Raw genomic sequence first — 18,005 nt, 5'->3', positions numbered from 1 at the left:
AATCACACTGGGGGAGGACTAGAGAGTGGTACTGTCCAGAGCATCTGATGCTGAAGTATAGCGTAAGGCCACTGGGAATGCTCCCTGGGAGAGACCCACAACATATATGAAGATATTACAGGCAGGGAAAACAAAGAGTGATCTCAAATATGAGACCGAAATCAGAAACCACAAGAGCAGGCTCACCAAATTATACTGTTAATGTGCAGAACTGTGACCTAGCTGCTTCTCATATGCACAGCTCTATGCAGATGGTCCAGGAAGCAAGTAATCATTTATTAAGTGAAAACTGTTGATTTTCTAGAAGAGGGTCAGCAAACTATGACCCATGGGCCAAATCTGGCCCACTGCTTGCTTTTGCAAATAAAGTTTTATAGGAACACAGCCATACCTATTTCTTTATGTATTGTCGATGGTTGCTTTTGAACTACAATGGCAGAGATGAGTAGTTGTGAAGAATACCATATGGCATAAAGTCTGAGCTATTTACTATCTGGCCCTTTACAGAAAATGTTTGCTGACCCCTGCTTTAGAGCAAGGCAGGAAAGGCCAGCCCATCTTTCTATTTATTCCAAACATATATATTTGTGTATATGTTTGTATACAGGTATATAGATTTTTAAAAGTGGAAAACATGTCTGAATTAGAAATAGATTTTTAAATAGAAGATGCTCATTTTTTTGTAACGAACAGTTTTGCATGCACAAGGTTTTTATAATTGTAACACTCACATGTTTTGTAAGGAGAAAGCTTGGGAGGAAACAGTGAGCTCTGTCTTGGATAAGATAAGTGTACAGTAGTGGCAGCACATCCAAGTTTCTACTTAGAATATTTGCTAGGCAAATGGAGAGATCTGATGCCTGGGAGATCAGACTGGAGTTGTAGATTTGGGAGTCATCCTTCAAAAGGTGATCTTTTTAATTCATAAAAATGGATAAACACTTGTAGGGAAAACATATGGGGAAAAAAAAGAAGCACACTTTGACCCAGCATGTCACTACCATTTCTAGGTACAAATATTAAAGAAGCCCTCACATGACGATACGTACACAAATGCACATAGCAAAATTGTAATTCTGAAAATTTGAAAACAAATTAAATTTCCATCAACAGGAAAAGGGATAGAGATGAATTGTAAATACAATTCATGCTAAACTGCGCAGCACTAGTGAAAATGAATAACTTGAACTACATGTAAAAACGTGAACTAATCTCACAAATATAAAGTTGAGCAAAAAATCAGGTTGAAGAAGACTATTTAAAGCATATAGTATAAGTATAAAAAGTAATAGAGGGGCTTCCCTGGTGGCGCAGTGGTTGAGAATCTGCCTGCTAATGCAGGGGACACGGGTTCGAGCCCTGGTCTGGGAGGATCCCACGTGCCGCGGAGCGGCTGGGCCCGTGAGCCACAACTGCTGAGCCTGCGCGTCTGGAGCCTGTGCTCCGCAACGGGAGGGGCCGCGACAGTGAGAGGCCCGTGCACCGCGATGAAGAGTGGCCCCCACTTGCCGCAACTAGAGAAAGCCCTCGCACGAACCGAAGACCCAGCACAGCCAAAAATAAATAAATAAAATTAAATAGCCTACTTTATTGGGAGATTGGGATTGACATATATACACTAATATGTATAAAATAGATAACTAATAAGAACCTGCTGTATAAAAAAATAAAATTCAAAAATTCAAAATAAAATAAAATAAAGTATAATAGAGGTGTACCAAATACACATTTTGGCATAAGGCCAGTAAGTTGAAATCAATATTTAGTTGAGGACAAAGGTAAATATCAACATCAAAGAATGACTTCTGGGATACAGGAAAAAATCTGAATTATACTTAAAGTATTTCTCACTATTTAATTATTTAATTTTGTAATTACATTGTAATTGCATCATAATACATAAACAATCATTTCTTTAGCACTGTCAGATGCTATTTCGCTCCTGCAGTCACTGATCTACCTATGTGTGATACTAAATAGACACTCATTTTTAACTGAGGTCAGTAGAAAAGCAAGGTATTTGGGAATTATCTAATTTTTCTCCAATATTTTTTTCTTTTCTTCATATACTTTATATTTTTATTATGTCTGAACCAAAAATGATTTATTATAGATGTTGTACATGATTTTGGAGTTTTCCCCTCTTGGTGAAACTTTGAGTTGGCAAAATTGACATTCTACTTTAAGTTTATCTTCATAAAAAGAAGAGATTTCCCAAATGACACTGTTTCTTGAACAATTCATGATCTAAACAGAATTTTAAAACTAAAAAGTAGAGTTCTTAAAGATTATTTTATTTAATGTTTTGTACCAGCATACAAATAATTGCACAATTATTAAAATTATGATATAATCTTTATTATTCTGACTTGTATTATTATTTTCATAAGGATTCACATTTATTGACTCAATATAAATCTATTGTTCTTCCTACAACAATCTAGCAAATGCACTCTTAATAGTTGTATTAAATGTCCATCTATTTCCCTATTTATTTAACTATTGAAAAGTTCTTAATAATTTTCATATAAAATTAACATCTTTCATAATCATCATTAATTATTCTGGCATATTCCTCTTGCAATAATAAATACATATTTTTACTTCAGAGACTGATAGAATTTCAACATACAATAGCATATATCTAAAGCACTTATATCTAGAAAGCTAAATTATATTTGAAAAGGAATTTCCAGATATTAACAATAAATCCAAATTACACGTCTTGTTCAAGTAATTTGTTATAGCTGCACTGATTAGCTATAAAGTTAACTACAAGATCATGTGATCATTGGTCATGCCTTGATCCCTGAACTGGGTGCCAGAGATGATCTTGAAGCAGGATTCAGCTATTTGGCCTTCCCAAAGCCAAAGCTGCTGCCAGAACTGTAGTGCTTCCTTCACTCCGAAAAGTTTAAAGTATGCAGAAAACCTGATTTTGTTTAAGGATGTTAGAGAACAAAATTCAACTGAATAAATTTTAAAGATATTATTGGCTGTATTCAATGATTCGTGAATCAGGCAGCATCCAATCTAGCAGATAGAAAGGAGCTCCAAGGAGTGGTACAAAATGAATGACTTTTATAGGTAGAAGGGAGCAGGTACAAGGAAGTTGTACTTGGCAAAAAGGCAGATTGGTTATTGCAAGGTTATTTTCCTTTAGGAGATGACAGGCGTCTGTCAGGCAGATTACCTAACTAGTGCTGATCAGGGGATTCCTAACTGACTGGTTTAAGATTTCATTTCTGGGAGAGCCAAACTGTAGTTAAGTCTCAGTTGAGAGACTGAGGGCTTAGCTTAAGTGACTCCATTTTGGGCCTATTGTCTTGTTTTTAACAAGGGTTACATGGATATGTATCACAATTATAAAGGCATGTCTGAGAGTAAAAACCAAATTCAGGTATGAATTTTCTTCTTTTGTGGGAAAAGTGAGGAATGCACTAGGTGAAGAATACACAGAAGGGCTGATTGTATTTGCAATGTTTTATTTCTTAAGCAAGATTTGAAACTTGACTGTTTATTATATTTTTCTCTATTTTTTTTTTGCATGCTTCAAAAATTTAAGCAGAGAATTAAAAACTGTGCTTATGAAGAAATCGTACTGTTCTAGAAACCAGAAATATTACTTTCCCATTTATGAACTTTTTTTTTTTTTTTTTTGGTTGTGCCACACGGCATGCGGGATCTTAGTTCCCCCAACCAGGGATCAAACCCATGCCCCCTGCAGCAGAAGTGTGGAGTCTTAACAACTGGACCACCAGGGAAGTCCTATGAACTTTATAAATTGGAAAAAGATTTTAAAATAGGGATTTATCTTTTCTTCAGAGGTGAAATTATTGGTAATAACCAAGCATCCACGCAGCTGTTGATTTATTTAAATCTCAAAAAAATAAGATAAAAATAAACAGAAAGCTAACTTAACTGTACACCATTTTTAATGGCAAACTGGTTCAAAATGTCTTCCTGCTATAGTGATAGTAATTAAAGGCAAAGGAAAAATGTAGCTAAGAGGAAAAGAAACTTGATAGTTTGATTGTGTCTGAAACCAAATGAACAACCTTCAAATCTGCAGTCTTCAGGGGTAAGATCTCTACCTTAAGTGGAACGTAACCCAATATCAAAATCTGTCTTATTGAAATGTTCCCTCACTTCTGTTTGGGCACGGTTTTTCTTTTCTCAATGTTATCTGGCACAAATTTTCTGTTTCCAAATTTCCTCAGACCTCTGGTCAGAAAGCCCTAGTTCTAGACCTCTCTGGTGATAGTTGTTTGCTCAGTACCTGCCTCATTTCCTGTTTTCTCTCTCATCTAGATACAACAGGTACGAAGTAGAGCAGGATATGACAGTTAGAGGGAATGCTGCAAACAATAATGAAAGCAATTACTCTGAGTCTTAGGCCCATTTGCTCATTTTCATTTCAGTAGATAAATCATATTCTCTCTTGCAAATAACACAAAGAGGTACAGGGGCTGTACCCATACCAGGGGAGAAGGAAATGCACCTGGCTCAGTTATCACTTTCAATCAGCAAATGTTTGGCCCCTTCAGGCCTTAGGGTTTGTTTTTTTTTTTTCTTTTCTTTTTTTTAATTAAAGGCTTTCCACTAATGAGATTTTGCATTTGAATTCTGAGTTTTGTAACTTTATATCTAACTTATGTCTTTATAAATCTCACTTACCTTTAAGAAAGGCTGAAATATAAGACAGACAAGATTTAGAAAACAGCATGATTCTATAGGACAAAATGAGGAAAGAGATGAGGTGCTTAAAAGTTCTGCTTTCATTGGGTGCAATACTGCATCAGTTCCTTCAAACACACACACACACACACACACACACACACACACACACACAAAACTCTACTACAGCAGATGAATTGCCTTCCATGATATATTTACATCAAATTACCTACCCCCAAAGCTCATTTTTATAGTGCTTCCTACTGACTTCCAGCAGAAAATCACTCTTTTAAAAATGTGTGCTCAAAGTAAATTAGTGGTTGCCTAGGCTTGTGGGGCTAGGGGTGGGGATAAGAGTGACTGCTACTGGGTAGGGGGTTATTTTCTAGGATAATAAAAAGGTTCTGAACTTAGATTTGGATGGTGGTTGCACAACTCTGTGAATATACTAACACCATTGAATTGTACACTTTAAATGGATGAATTTTATGGTTTGCAGATTATTTCAATAAAGATTTTTTTAAAATCTGTTCTCCAGGAGGAATCTGAAAGAGAAAAGAGTGCCATAAAGAGACGTCTCTTGGATTTGAGTAATCTTTTTGCTAAGCTTTAAGGCCAGGAAACAAAGGTCAGACCTGAGGTTTTTGATTCAATATATCCTAATATTCCACCATTTTCTCTCCCCACCTTCCATCAAGATCCTTCTTTATAATTTATCACATGAATAATATAACCCAGTGGAGCCCTGTGATAGACTTCAGGGATTGGCAACCCAAAAGCCATTCACAATGTCCTCTTCTCCCGCCCTTTTCCACTATAGGGGCTAGAGAGCAAAATACAGTTGGCCCTCTGTATTTATCCATGGATTTAGCATTCATGGATTCAACCAACCTCAGATTGAAAATATTCAAAGCAAAAAAAGAGTCTAGAAAGTTCCAAAAAGCAAAACTTGAATTTGCCACATGCTGGCAACTACTTACATAGCATTTACATTGTTTGTACAACTATTAGCATAGCATTTGCATTTATTAGGTATTATAAGTAATCTAGAGAGGATTTAAAGTATAAGGGAGCATATGAGTAGGTTATGTGCAAATACTACACCATTTTGTATAAGGGATTTGAGCATCCACAGTTTGGTATCTGAAGGGGTCCTGGAACCAATCCCCCAACGACTATATTTCGTTTTCCATTTTTGCTGCTGGAAGCAGCTGTATGACTTCATTCTGGTCAATACAATGTAAGCAGAACTCTCTCAGATGAGATTTCCAGGGAAGTTTTATTTACAGGTTAAAAGGGATAATTACAACTGGCAGAGCCCTTTTGTTCCTTTGTCTCTTCCTCCTTCTTCCTGCCTAGAAAGCAGGCATGAGGCCTGGAGATGCAACAGCCAGTTGGTGACATGAGAGGACAAGCATGAGAATAAAAGCCCATAAGCTAAGGAAGGTGGAGCAGAAAGACTTGGTCCTTGTCAGCATTTCTCAGCAGCTGTACCAGTGCTGGACTGCTCAGCTCTGGATTTCTCATTATGTGAGAAAAAGAAAACTTTTTTGTTAACCTACTATGACTTGTTGTTGCAAACAAGTATCCTGTTACTTGCAACCACAAGCAAGCACTTTTAACAAGCCAATTATGAGACTTTTATATTTAAAAATTATCTAAATATGTCAGTGTCAAAGTGGGTTTACTTTAATGTCCAGGGGCTGCTTGTTGTACACAGAAAAGACCATTTATAGTTAATCTGGGTTTAAATTGTTATATAATTTATCAAAGACACAAATTTTCCTTAAGCCTTTAAGTTTAATTTAAAATATTTTATCTTCCTTAAAGATCTAATAAGTGCCATACTAGAGATCTACGCAAAGATGAAGAAAAAGAAAACGTTGTTTCACAGAAACACATTTGAGCTAGGCCTTAAAGAATGTAGAGAGAAGAAAATTCCAGACAGAAGAATACATAAACTCAGAAGCATGAAAGGGCATGATGTGTTAGGTGGGCGTGGGAGGCCGGAGAAGGGGAGATGAGGCTGGAAAGCAAATTGAAGTCAAATTGTTCAGTCTTATATACCAGGCTAAGCACACTAAAGTTTAAACTTTATCCTACAGCAAACTGGAAGCTCTTAGAAGTTTTGAAGGAAGGGAGTGATGTGATTATGTGGGTGTTTCAGAAAGAAAAAGAGATTGGAGGAGGCCATAGAGGCTATTTGGAGAATATTGCAGTAGAACTAATGAGAGAGGATAAAGGCCGTTAAGAAAACCCCACTGCAGACGCTGCAGGGGACCCCCAGGGCAGGAGGCCATTGGAGGATGAAGCAGAGGCTCACAGTCAGAGGGAGCTGAGTGGAGGCCAAGTCTGCAAGGGAGAGGGGGGACAACATTCCTAGGAAGCATTGCCAAGGCTGTTAAGAGCCACGTGTTAACTGCAGCAGGCTGCAGCTTTGGAAACCAGTGAGGCCCGTAGCGAACAAGTGAACATGGGAGCAGAGGAGGCAAGGGACCCCCAGCCGAGGACCCTGGCTCTTCCTGCTGTGACATGTACTCATAAGCCATACCCCTCCCTCTTCTCAACACCTGCTCAACAAGTTAGAAAAAGAAGCAGGGAGACGGGAGGTTATCTGAGAGTTTGGATTTTTTTGTTGTTGTTTTTTTGGGGGGAGGGGGGTTTGTTTTCTGTTTGTTTTAATGCAAGAGAAACTGAACATACCTGTTTAATTCAACAAGGAGGCCATTAAACTGAGGTGGCTCTAATGCCATAGCGGCCTATGTAAGCAAACCAAAATCTAAGCCTGTCAATGCCTCAAGTTTAGGAAATTGAAACCTAAGGACAACCAGTCACAAATAGCCAACTGGGCTTTAAGATACAGCCAATCAGGAATTCCCTGGCGGTTGGTCCAGTGGTTAGGGCTCCTCACTGTCACTGTCAAGGGCCTGGGTTCGATCCCTGGTTGGGGAACTAAGATCCCACAAGCTGCACAGCACAGCCAAAAATCTATATATATCCAATCAATAATTTCCTTACTTTGCTTCCACTTTTTTTCTATAAAAGTATCTCTCCAGGCTCCTGTTAGTGGAGAGCTCCTGACCACTTCCAGTTTGGTGCTGCCCTATGCCAATCCATTTGTGCTCAAACAAACTCTTAAAAAGTTTTAAATGCCTCACTTTATCTTCTAACATACTTAAAGGGCTCATTTCAATTATCAGCATTACCATGCTTTAAACCAGTTGGGACGTTTGGCTAATCATCACCACCACAAACAACTAACCAGTAGGTGGGAGCTCAAGAGAAGACCACATCAGTTATGGACAAAATAATAGGAAAATCCATTTTCTCTGCACAACAAAGTTGAATTATACACTCTGAATCAGAAGCACACAAAAAAAGCCAAGTCGAAAATACAAACACTGGCTGGTTATATGCCGCACCCGCCATGGGAGGCACTGAATCCGTGGGGCATCAGCAATCCAGTCATCAGAGACAACTCCCACTTACGAGCAAGTACATTTTGGGGGGCCTAGCCCTGGCCCAAACTCTCCAGCTTTCTGCTCCAATCCATGCTTATCAAATGGTCCTTGATTATTAATTCATCATCACTAGTTCTTCAATACTAGAGGCTGGCAGTGGAAAAGGATAACCTCCTTTTAAGGAAATGGAATGGGCTTTTATTTTATACATCAGTCTCATAAGAGTGTAGCTGGTATTAGTCGCCCTAAGCAGGACTCATCCTGGGGCTCTAACAAGACAGAGTTTCCTTAACACAACGTCATAACTCAACTGTACTTCAATAGGGAGTTCCCTGGTGGCCTACTGGTTAGGATTCCAGGCTTTCACTGCCACGGCCTGGGTTCAATCCCTGGCTAGGGAACAGAGATCCCACAAGCCGTGTGGTGCAGCCAAAAAACCCCAAAAAACTATACTTCATTGAAAAATTAAAAAAAAAAAAAAACTGTGTTTCTTGCCTGAAAGGCTGAGGACTAGACCCTGGACTCATGGGTGAATCCAAACCCTGGTAATCACTTGGCCAGTTTCTCCTGGTGACACCACTATTTCCCTGTCCTGCCCCTTCTATCAATGTCATGTCACACTGTGGACTCCAATTGAAACAGAGAAGAACCTACATGGAAGCAGAACAGAATCTGGCCAGATCCACATATTTCTTCTAAGGTCCTGCGCCTGCCCCATGACACACTCCAGGTGTGGTGGCCAAGCTGTCCACTCAGTGACTCATCCCTGAACCACTTCCCATCACCTGGTCCACTTCCTTCTGACCAACTAAAAAATTCTGGATGCTGACTTTTATATTCCTTCTCCTACTTATTTCCCCACTGCTCCCATTGGATTTGACCTTGGCTAACTCAAAAAGCCTTGGGTGACACCTTTCCTATTTCAGCCTGTCTCCTTCTACCCCAACCATGAACTGAAGGACTACTCTCCCACTAGGCCTGCCCTGGCCTTGCCGACAGGACTTAGATGCACAGAACTCTCCAGGGCACACTCTTCCTGTCAGAAGAGGAACAACTTGGACTCAACCACGCTGGACTCAACCAGATTCAGCCCAAGATGTGATGATCCCAGCAATTTCCAGAACCGTTGGCTGGGCTCTCCTACCACAGGGATCTGAGTTCAGCAAAAAGACAGGAAAACATTCAGCAGGACTGGTGGTTTCCCAGGGAGGCTCTGAGAAAGGAGCTTTTCAGTAAGTAGCATTTGTAGGCTGAAGCTTTTCCTACTTGGCAGCCCAGTGCTGCCATGTCAGCGCTGCCATTTCCATAGCAGTGATTATGGAGTGACTGACCTTCGGTACTGTGGCTGCAGCGACTCCAGCCCACAGTTAAGTCACACCAGCTCAGCATGTTCCCTTTTAATTACTCACCATTCTGAGGTAGGTATTGGAGCCAGGCCGGCCTGAGTTTGAATACCGGCCGTACCTAGTTGGCCACATCTTCTCTGAGTTTCGGTTTTCCCAGCCATGAAATAATAACAGCTATACCTTCCTCACAGATAAACCACATGAAAACACCTAGCATGCACATCCCTGACACAGCAGACACTGACCAGTGTTAATTCTGATTCCTTTTGTTGAGATTCTGATTCCAACCTGAGGCAGAATCTCCAGGATCCTAAAGATCTGCTTCACCTGGGAGTCCTTTGTACTCAATTGTAATTCTTCCTCGTCTTTAAGTCAGGGGAAGGCGGTAACCTACAGTCAGACTTGGGGCTCTGACTGGACAAGCTTATAGAAAGGAGTAGTTTTGGGGTTGGGGGTAGGACTAAAGGAAATGCTCACTCCCTGGCTTTCAACCTTCAGCGAGCATGGGAATCATTTAGGGAGTTTATTAGAAATACAGGGACTTCCCCGGCTGTCCAGGTGCTAAGACTCTGCGCTTCCACTGCAGGGGCCACAGGTTCTTTCCCTGATCGGGGAACTAAGATTGCGCATGCCAAGTGGCCAAAAAAATAATAATAATAATTAATAAATAAAAATTTTAAAATAAATAAAAATACAGATACCCAGGTTCCTCTCTCAGTGACTGTCACTGGGTCACTGAGAGTCAGACCCAAGAATCTACATTTTAAACAAGTTTCCAAGATTATTCTAATGTGCACCAAAGTATGAGAATCACTGCCCTGTCTGGAAGTGTCTCTCTTCTCCTCCTTGACCTAGTTATTCTGGTAGACAGAGTGGGTGGTGGGACCCAGTTGAGGGCTGTGGTAATAATAAAAAAAATTTGGTCTTTGTCTCCAGTTCCTGGCACAAAGCTCCCAAATCCTTGGACTCTCTTGAGTGATAAGAGTGTCTTATGCTAATGAGATAACCCTTAGGAGGGTTAAGTGGGGGGACCCACACTAGATAGCTTCAGGATGGGGACTGGTCACAAGAAAAACCAACCAAGTGATGAAAGGGCTAGACTTTCAGCCCCAGCCCCTGACCTCCACAGGGAGGGAGAGAGGTGGAGACTAAGTTCAATCACCAATGGCCAGTAATTTAATTAATCATGCCTAGCTAATAAACCCTTGATTAAAAACCTAAAAAATAAGTTCATGGGCTTCCAAGTTGGTGAACACATTCATGTGCCGGGAAGATGGCACGACAGGAGAGAGCATGGAAGCTCTGTGCCAGTCCCCACTCCCTGCCCCCATCCCCTATAACTGGCCCTATGCATCTGTAGGGGAGCAAAATTTGCCACCCCAAAATATCTCTTGACATGCAGATTATTCTGAACTGAAAACTGTCAAGGCCCAAAAGACTTAGGAAGAACTTTTGACCTTCTCCCTAACCGCCTAAAGAATGTAGGTAGAGGCCCTGTTCTAGGGAGGGAGCTATCACCATAGATGATTATAGTATGAACTAGGTATGATTGGCAAGGAGGAACCTAGCAAAGTCTGTTTGTTAAAATTCCTCTCTGTGTCCCATTGTCTCTGCATGACCCAGCAAACATTTGTTTACCAACAAACATTTGCTTTTCCACCTCCTGTTAATTGCCTTCCTCCCCTTTAGAGTCCCAAACCACTACCCCCAACATCCTCTTTTGTCTCTAACTGACGACGGTGTTTAAGGTGAGGGTTCTGGCCATTTTGGTGAGTTACTCAGTTTTCCTTGGTCTCTCCCATGTATACATGTTATTAAATTCTTGTTTGATTTTCTCCTGTTAATCTTTCTCATGTCAATTTAATTCTTAGACCAACCAGAAGAACCTAGAAGGGTAAGGGAAATTTTTTTTCTTCTCTGTCACATCTCTTCCATTTGTTTGTTCCTGAGTTATATCTTTTATAAGGAACTGGTAGATGTAAGTAAAGTGTTTTTCCTGGGTTTTATGAGTCATTCTAGAATATTTTCAAACCTGAGGGGACGGACACCAAGGAGGGAAAGTGGCAGGGGGGTGGTGGTGGGATGAATTGGGAGATTGGGATTGACATGTATACACTGATGTGTATGAAATAGATAACTAATAAGAACCTGCTGCATAAAAAAATAAATAAATAAAATTCAAAAAAAAAAAAAACCTGAGGGGAGATCGTGGGAACTCCCAAATTTGTAGTTAGCCAGGCAGAAGAGTGGGTAGCGTGCGTACCCCATTTGCAGCTGGTCTGAAGTAGGGGCAGTCATGTGGGACTGAGCCCCTTAACTCATGGGATCTTACCCTAATTCTAGGTAGATAGTGTCAGAATTGAATTGAATTGTTGGGCACTCAATTAGTGTCATAGAATTGGTTGCTTTGTGGAAAAACAACACACGTTTCGTATCAGAAGTGGTGTCAGAAAAAAAACACTACACAGGGGCCTGTCACATTCTGTCTCCTCTTGACTTCACCTGGCCCTTGTATAATCACACTTCTTTATAGAATGTGGTTGAGCCCAGAAGAAACAGCCAATTCCGCTGCAATTCTCTGACCTGAATTCAGTGTTGACCTTTTGAAGAGGAATAGAAGTAGGGCTAAAATTTTCCCTGTTCAAGCCTACCCAAAAGGAGGGCAGAATTTGCCTATAGGCTTCTGACATGCTGACTGTAATCCATAGCACACCCAGAAGACAGTCTGCAACAAACCAGGGAGCAAAAGGCCTGCTTTACAGTAGGGTACGAGCTCATTTACTGGAATCATCTATGGACTAGCTGACCGCCTTGACTCTGGCTGGACCCTGCCTGAGCTGCCCCGTAACCTTTTGAGCCTGGTCATTACTGTTTGCCAGGCCCCTTCCCTCTAGCTAGATTCTCTGCCCCTGTTCCTCTTGGCTATTTATCAGTGCCCCAAAGTTGCTACGATAAACTCCCTCAGCGATTTCCACTGGAATGTGCCCCAGGAGTCCGGGTAAAGTCTTTTCTGATAAGCCTTCCTATCCTGGCCTCATATCTGATAGGCCTCCTGTGCCCCCAGCGTTTGCTGTTAAAATGCTATCCCCTCACTTCCTTGCCTTCTCTGCCCTCTCTCTCTTCCTAGAGAAGCCACATAGTTTCATCAATCAATGCCACACATCTTGGTATATCTGCTGATATACCTGAAACCATTCTCAGGGCCTCATTCTTAGTTTTTTTTTTTTTTTAAATATGTGATAATTTTTGACAAGGATTTCTTCTGCCAGAACCCTGTTCAGGACAAAGTTAACCTGGTCAATAATTGTCTTACCCACTTGCAGGGAGAGAGACACAGGCAATTTGGTAAGAGATGGTACAAAATCAAGGGATATGACTGAGGCAATGCTTCTACTTTGAGCAGAGGCTCAAGTCTTCCATGAAGGAGAAGCTTCCCTAGGACTAGAAGGCCAGAACCACCATTAACTAGTAGAGAACACCTGCCAGCTGCAAGGTCATCCCAGGGACCTCAGCTGGGTACTACTTAGGATAGTGCCCCAAGCAACTCCCAGTCAGTTGGCCTTGGGAAATTCCTTAACTATACTGTAACTATTCCTGTAACTATACTGGGTCAACACTGACTCTTGGAAATCCCTCCCTCCAACTATGGTTCTGTCTCCTCTGCCATGACAGAAATAGCCCTTGTCCTGGGCTGACTGACTTGGAGTTCTCCACGTCTTTTACAGGATCCACTTATGTGAGGGTTGGGGGGAAATCCTGTGTGGCTTGGGCTCTTTAAAATGGTTCCCAAGCTGCACCACCCACCTTCTGGACATAATAAACTTCTCCAGGTAGAGCTCTTCCAGACCTTGCAACTTTGATCCTTGGAGTCTCTAGCACCATACTCACAAACACACCATCATCTGGAGTAAAATCTCTGTCTTTTTCCAGATCCTTGGAAGTCATATGATTCCTCTGTGTTCTCACTTTGGGCAGTGCCTGTAGAGTACCTGATACCTGTAGTCCCATCCCAAGTGTGTACTCATAGATATCTGGCTGCGACCAGTACCCACCCAAGCCACAGGCTCAGATTCTCTTTATGTACAAAGAATGGGAGGAACAAAGTGGTGATTAGCAACCCTCTAAGGTCCCTGGAAAGTATTTATTTAAATACCACCAACTTTTAGTAAAAAATATGGCAGAGTGCCACTTATTCTCCAATGTCTTCTCCTTTATACTACATTAATAGAATACCTAGAATAAAGATTATACATTTCCCAACATACCCTGAACTTTGATATGATTATGTGAATACACTCTGGCCAATGGAAGATGAAGAGAAGTGAAGTATAGAACTTTCAGGATGTGTTCTTAAAGGGAGGGGGGCTGCCCTTTCTCCAACAGTTCCTCTCCCTGTCTCCTCTCCTCCACCCTGTTCCTCTAATTGTGGACATGGTGGCATATCTCCTTGGCCAAGTGGACTTTAGGCCACACCCTACAGATGATGAAGCAACAAGTTAGAGGGAGCCTAGGTCCCAGATGACCATATTGAGCAGAGCTGCCATCCCAACCTTGGACCACCTGTTGAAACGAGCAGTGGTGAGCCTGAGCATCCCTGAACATCCCTTTTGGGTATGCCAGCAATGCAAGGCCTTGACTGCTTTTAGCCAACCATTTCTCAGAGTTGAGTTTGCAATCAACAGGCTCAAGAGATAATGTAACGTCTTCTCCCAGACAAAGAGCAGGCTTGCTTACCAGCCACTGTAAAAGTGGTAGATTTCAGTTGAAATGCAAACCCACTATATGTAGAGTGTCCATCTTGGTCCCTCCATGCTGCCTCCATGGTTTTTTTTGGCCGCACCACGCAGCATGCAGGATCTTAGTTCCCCGACCAGGGATTGAACCCAGGCCCCCTGCACTGGGAGCATGGAGTCTTAACCACTGGACCGCCAGGGAAGTACCCCTCCATGGGTTTTGAAAGGCATGAGGAACCAGCACCAACATGATGCCCATGATGCTTGGATGCAGTGAGTAATAAAATCTTTTGTCTCAGACCTAGGAATCTTGTATCTTCAGCCAGCATCCGTGAAACAGTAATTTATTAGCTTGCAAGTAAAGTAAAACCCCAGAACTTCACATACCTACCACTGGACTGTTTTTAGGAAAGAAATCAACTTGTATCTCTTTTAAGCCACTATTATTTTGGGTGTCTGTTACAGACAGCCAAATATAATTCTAACTAATCAAAGAGTAATTTTTTGAAGTTCTGATTTGGCAGAAAAAAAAAATTGCTTATTACATCTTGTCAGAAATGTATCATTCAAGCTGAGCCAAATATGATCCATTCAAAAGCAGGAAATTATAAAATTGTTGGGACCTCTTGAACAAGTGACATAGCATATAGGAATTAAGGAATTAAGATCACACTATGACTGGTTCCCATGGTTAGCAGATATGGAAGGGACTGAATCAAAGCTTACTGAATCAGGCAGGCAAAATCATGAGAGCGAATTCTCCACATTTATTTGAGTAAGATGTCTTTAAAAAAAAAATTTTTTTTTGTCCGCACAGCGTGGCATCTTAATTCCCCCGTCAGGGATCAAGCCTGTGCCTCCTGCAGTAGAAGGGTGGAGTCTTAACCACTGGACCACCAGGGAAGTCCCTTAAAATGTTTTTTGAATGCTATTTTATGCCAAGAATTATCTTCACCCATGATTTTTGATATGTTTCCATATTATGAGGGATGGAGTTCAGATAAACTTGGAGAGCAATTCCTTGATCCACCTTGTCTTCAGACAAGGCAAAGATTAATGTGCTTCAGACTAGGCTAGGCTGGATCTAAGCTAACATTCTTTCTAGAATGTTGGTGGCTCTTGTCCTTTGAAAAACCGAAGGGTAATTGAAAACGTTGAGAAAGGTTCCAGCAAGTTTGCGTCAGTACCACATTAGTCAAAAGACCAAGGCAAAAGTAAAACAAGAATAGATGTGAGGATGTGGCAACACCTGCTACTGAAAGCACTGACAAAATGTTGAAAGCTCTTCATGAGACACAGGTACTCTGATGTGTCAAAATATTCTAAATGCTTGAACTCTCTACAAGAATTCCCTGTGTAGTTATTTTTTTTAATTAATTTTTATTGGAGTATGGTTGCTTTACAATGTCGTGTTAGCCTCCACTGCACAACAAAATGAATCAGCCATACACATACAGATATCCCCTCCCTTTTGGACTTCCCTCCCATTTAGGTTACCACAGTGCATTAGGTAGAGTGCTAATGCAGTATGTTCCCATCAGTCGTCTACTTTATACACAGTATCAATAATGTATATGTGTCAATCCCAGTCTCCCAATTCCTCCCACCCCACCCCTTTCCCCCTTGGTATCCATACATTTGTTCTCTACGTCTGCGTCTCTATTTCTGCTTTGCAACTAAGATCATCTATACCATTTTTCTAGATTCCACATATGTGCATTATTATACAATATTTGCTTTTCTCTTTCTGACTTACTTCACTCCGTATGACACTCTCCAAGTCCATCCACGTCTCTGCAAATGACCCAATTTCATTCCTTTTTATGGCTGAGTAATATTCCATTGTATATATGTACCACATCTTCTTTATCCATTCCTCTGTCAATGGACATTTAGGTTGCTTCCATGTCCTGGCTATTGTAAATAACGCTGCTATGAACATTGGGGTGCATGTGCTTTGTTTTGAATTATGGTTTTCTCAGGGTATATGCCCAGTAGTGGGATTGCTGGGTCATATGGTAGTTCTATTTTTAGTTTTTAAGGAACCTCCATACAGTTTTCCATAGTGGCTGTATCAATTTACATTCCTCCCTGTGTAGTTATTTTTTATTTCCAACTTCTAACACTCTAATGACATTACTCTTTTTGGTGGACACACATTGTTTTTGCCTGAACAGCATCCATTTTCTCTTTGGGAATAGCATTCAGATTTTTCCTTGGGGAATTACCTTCCGCCTCCCACCCCCGGACTTTCCTAGTCCATATTGTTGGGTCAGCCTGACTCCACCCTACCAAGCAGCAGGTAATTGGTTCAGAAGAGCACATGACCAAGTGAGATTCAGTACTGGGACTTTTATTGATATTATTGGGAATGTGAAGTTTGGTTTATTTTAAGATTGCCATCATAGGATAATATAAGCCTGGGGATGCTAGAAATCATATATAGAAAAAGCAGTCCTGAAAATAGGGCCAATACAGTGGAAACAGAACCAAGAGGAAGAGGAATACCAAGTCCTGCTGACATAGTTTTAACCCAGATCCAGCCATGCCTGAACATGCCTGAACATCTCTAGACTTTTCGCTATCTTTAGCCAATAAATTCCCTTTTTTGCCTAAGCCAGGCTTGAGGTGGTTTATACCTTCCAGAAATAAAAGAGTTTTGACTCTTGAAAGTATTGCTGTCACAAAAGATACCTAGAAGTTGCTATCTAGTCTGTATAAAAGGAGAGAATGTGCTCAGGCTAGCTGTGGCTCCAGAATTTATATAAATAAGTGCTACAATCAAGCCAGAGGTAATGGATGAGGGACTTGTTCTAAAGCTGCTTTACATAATTTTGCTTAAACATCTATTATTCATATCAAAGAATGAGGAGAAGAAAAGACCTACCCTCCAGGCCAGTCGCTTGCCACAACAACTGACTCAAGCTAAGAAAAGATCAATCAATAAGGTTTCCAGAGCTCTATGAAGGTCTAATCCATATCTGCCTCTCAGTGTTTACCAGAAACATTTTGACATAGTGGAAAGTGCTCTGGGTTCAGATCCTAGCTGTACAACTTACCAAGCTAAATGACCCTGGACTAATGGCTCAAATTCTGGGAGATCTAGTTTGTTTTACAAATTTTTGTATTTGATATAAATGATATATCTGCATCCTTCTGCCACTGATTTATTTCTCCCTTAACATCATAATTATGAAATTCATGCTTGAGGTCCTGTGGAGCCCTAGTGCATTCGTTCTCCTGTTATGTTATATTCCATTACATAGATCTACCACAATATATATTTTTAAATATTTATTTATTTATTTATTTATTTATTTATTTATTTATTTATTTATTTATTTATTTATTTATTTTGGCTGTGTCAGGTCTTAGTTGAAGCTCGGGTCTTTTGTTGCAGCGTGCGGGCTCTCAGTTGTGGTGCGTGGGCTTCTCTCTAGTTGTGGCTCACAGGCTCCAGAGCACGTGGGCTCAGTTGTTGCGGCGAGCGAGGGCTTAGTTGCCCTGGGGCATGTGGGATCTTAGTTCCCTGACCAGGGATAGAACCAGCGTCCGCTGCATTGCAAGACTGATTCTTAACCACTGGACCACCAGCGAAGTCCCCTACCACAATATTTTTACTCATTTTTCAATTGATGGACCTTAGGTTGTTTCCAAATTTTCATTCTTTTTTTTTTTTTAACCAAATTTTCATTCTTATGTGTACTACTGCCGTAATATTCTTATGCCTATATTCAAAAGATCATCTAGGGTATATTCCAAGGAGTATAATTGCTTGGTTATGGACA

Source organism: Balaenoptera musculus, chromosome 13, assembly GCF_009873245.2.
Source record: "Balaenoptera musculus isolate JJ_BM4_2016_0621 chromosome 13, mBalMus1.pri.v3, whole genome shotgun sequence".
In the NCBI taxonomy this organism is placed as follows: Eukaryota; Metazoa; Chordata; class Mammalia; order Artiodactyla; family Balaenopteridae; genus Balaenoptera; species Balaenoptera musculus.
The sequence above is the reverse complement of the archived record's forward strand: the minus strand, read 5'-3'. Positions refer to the sequence as shown.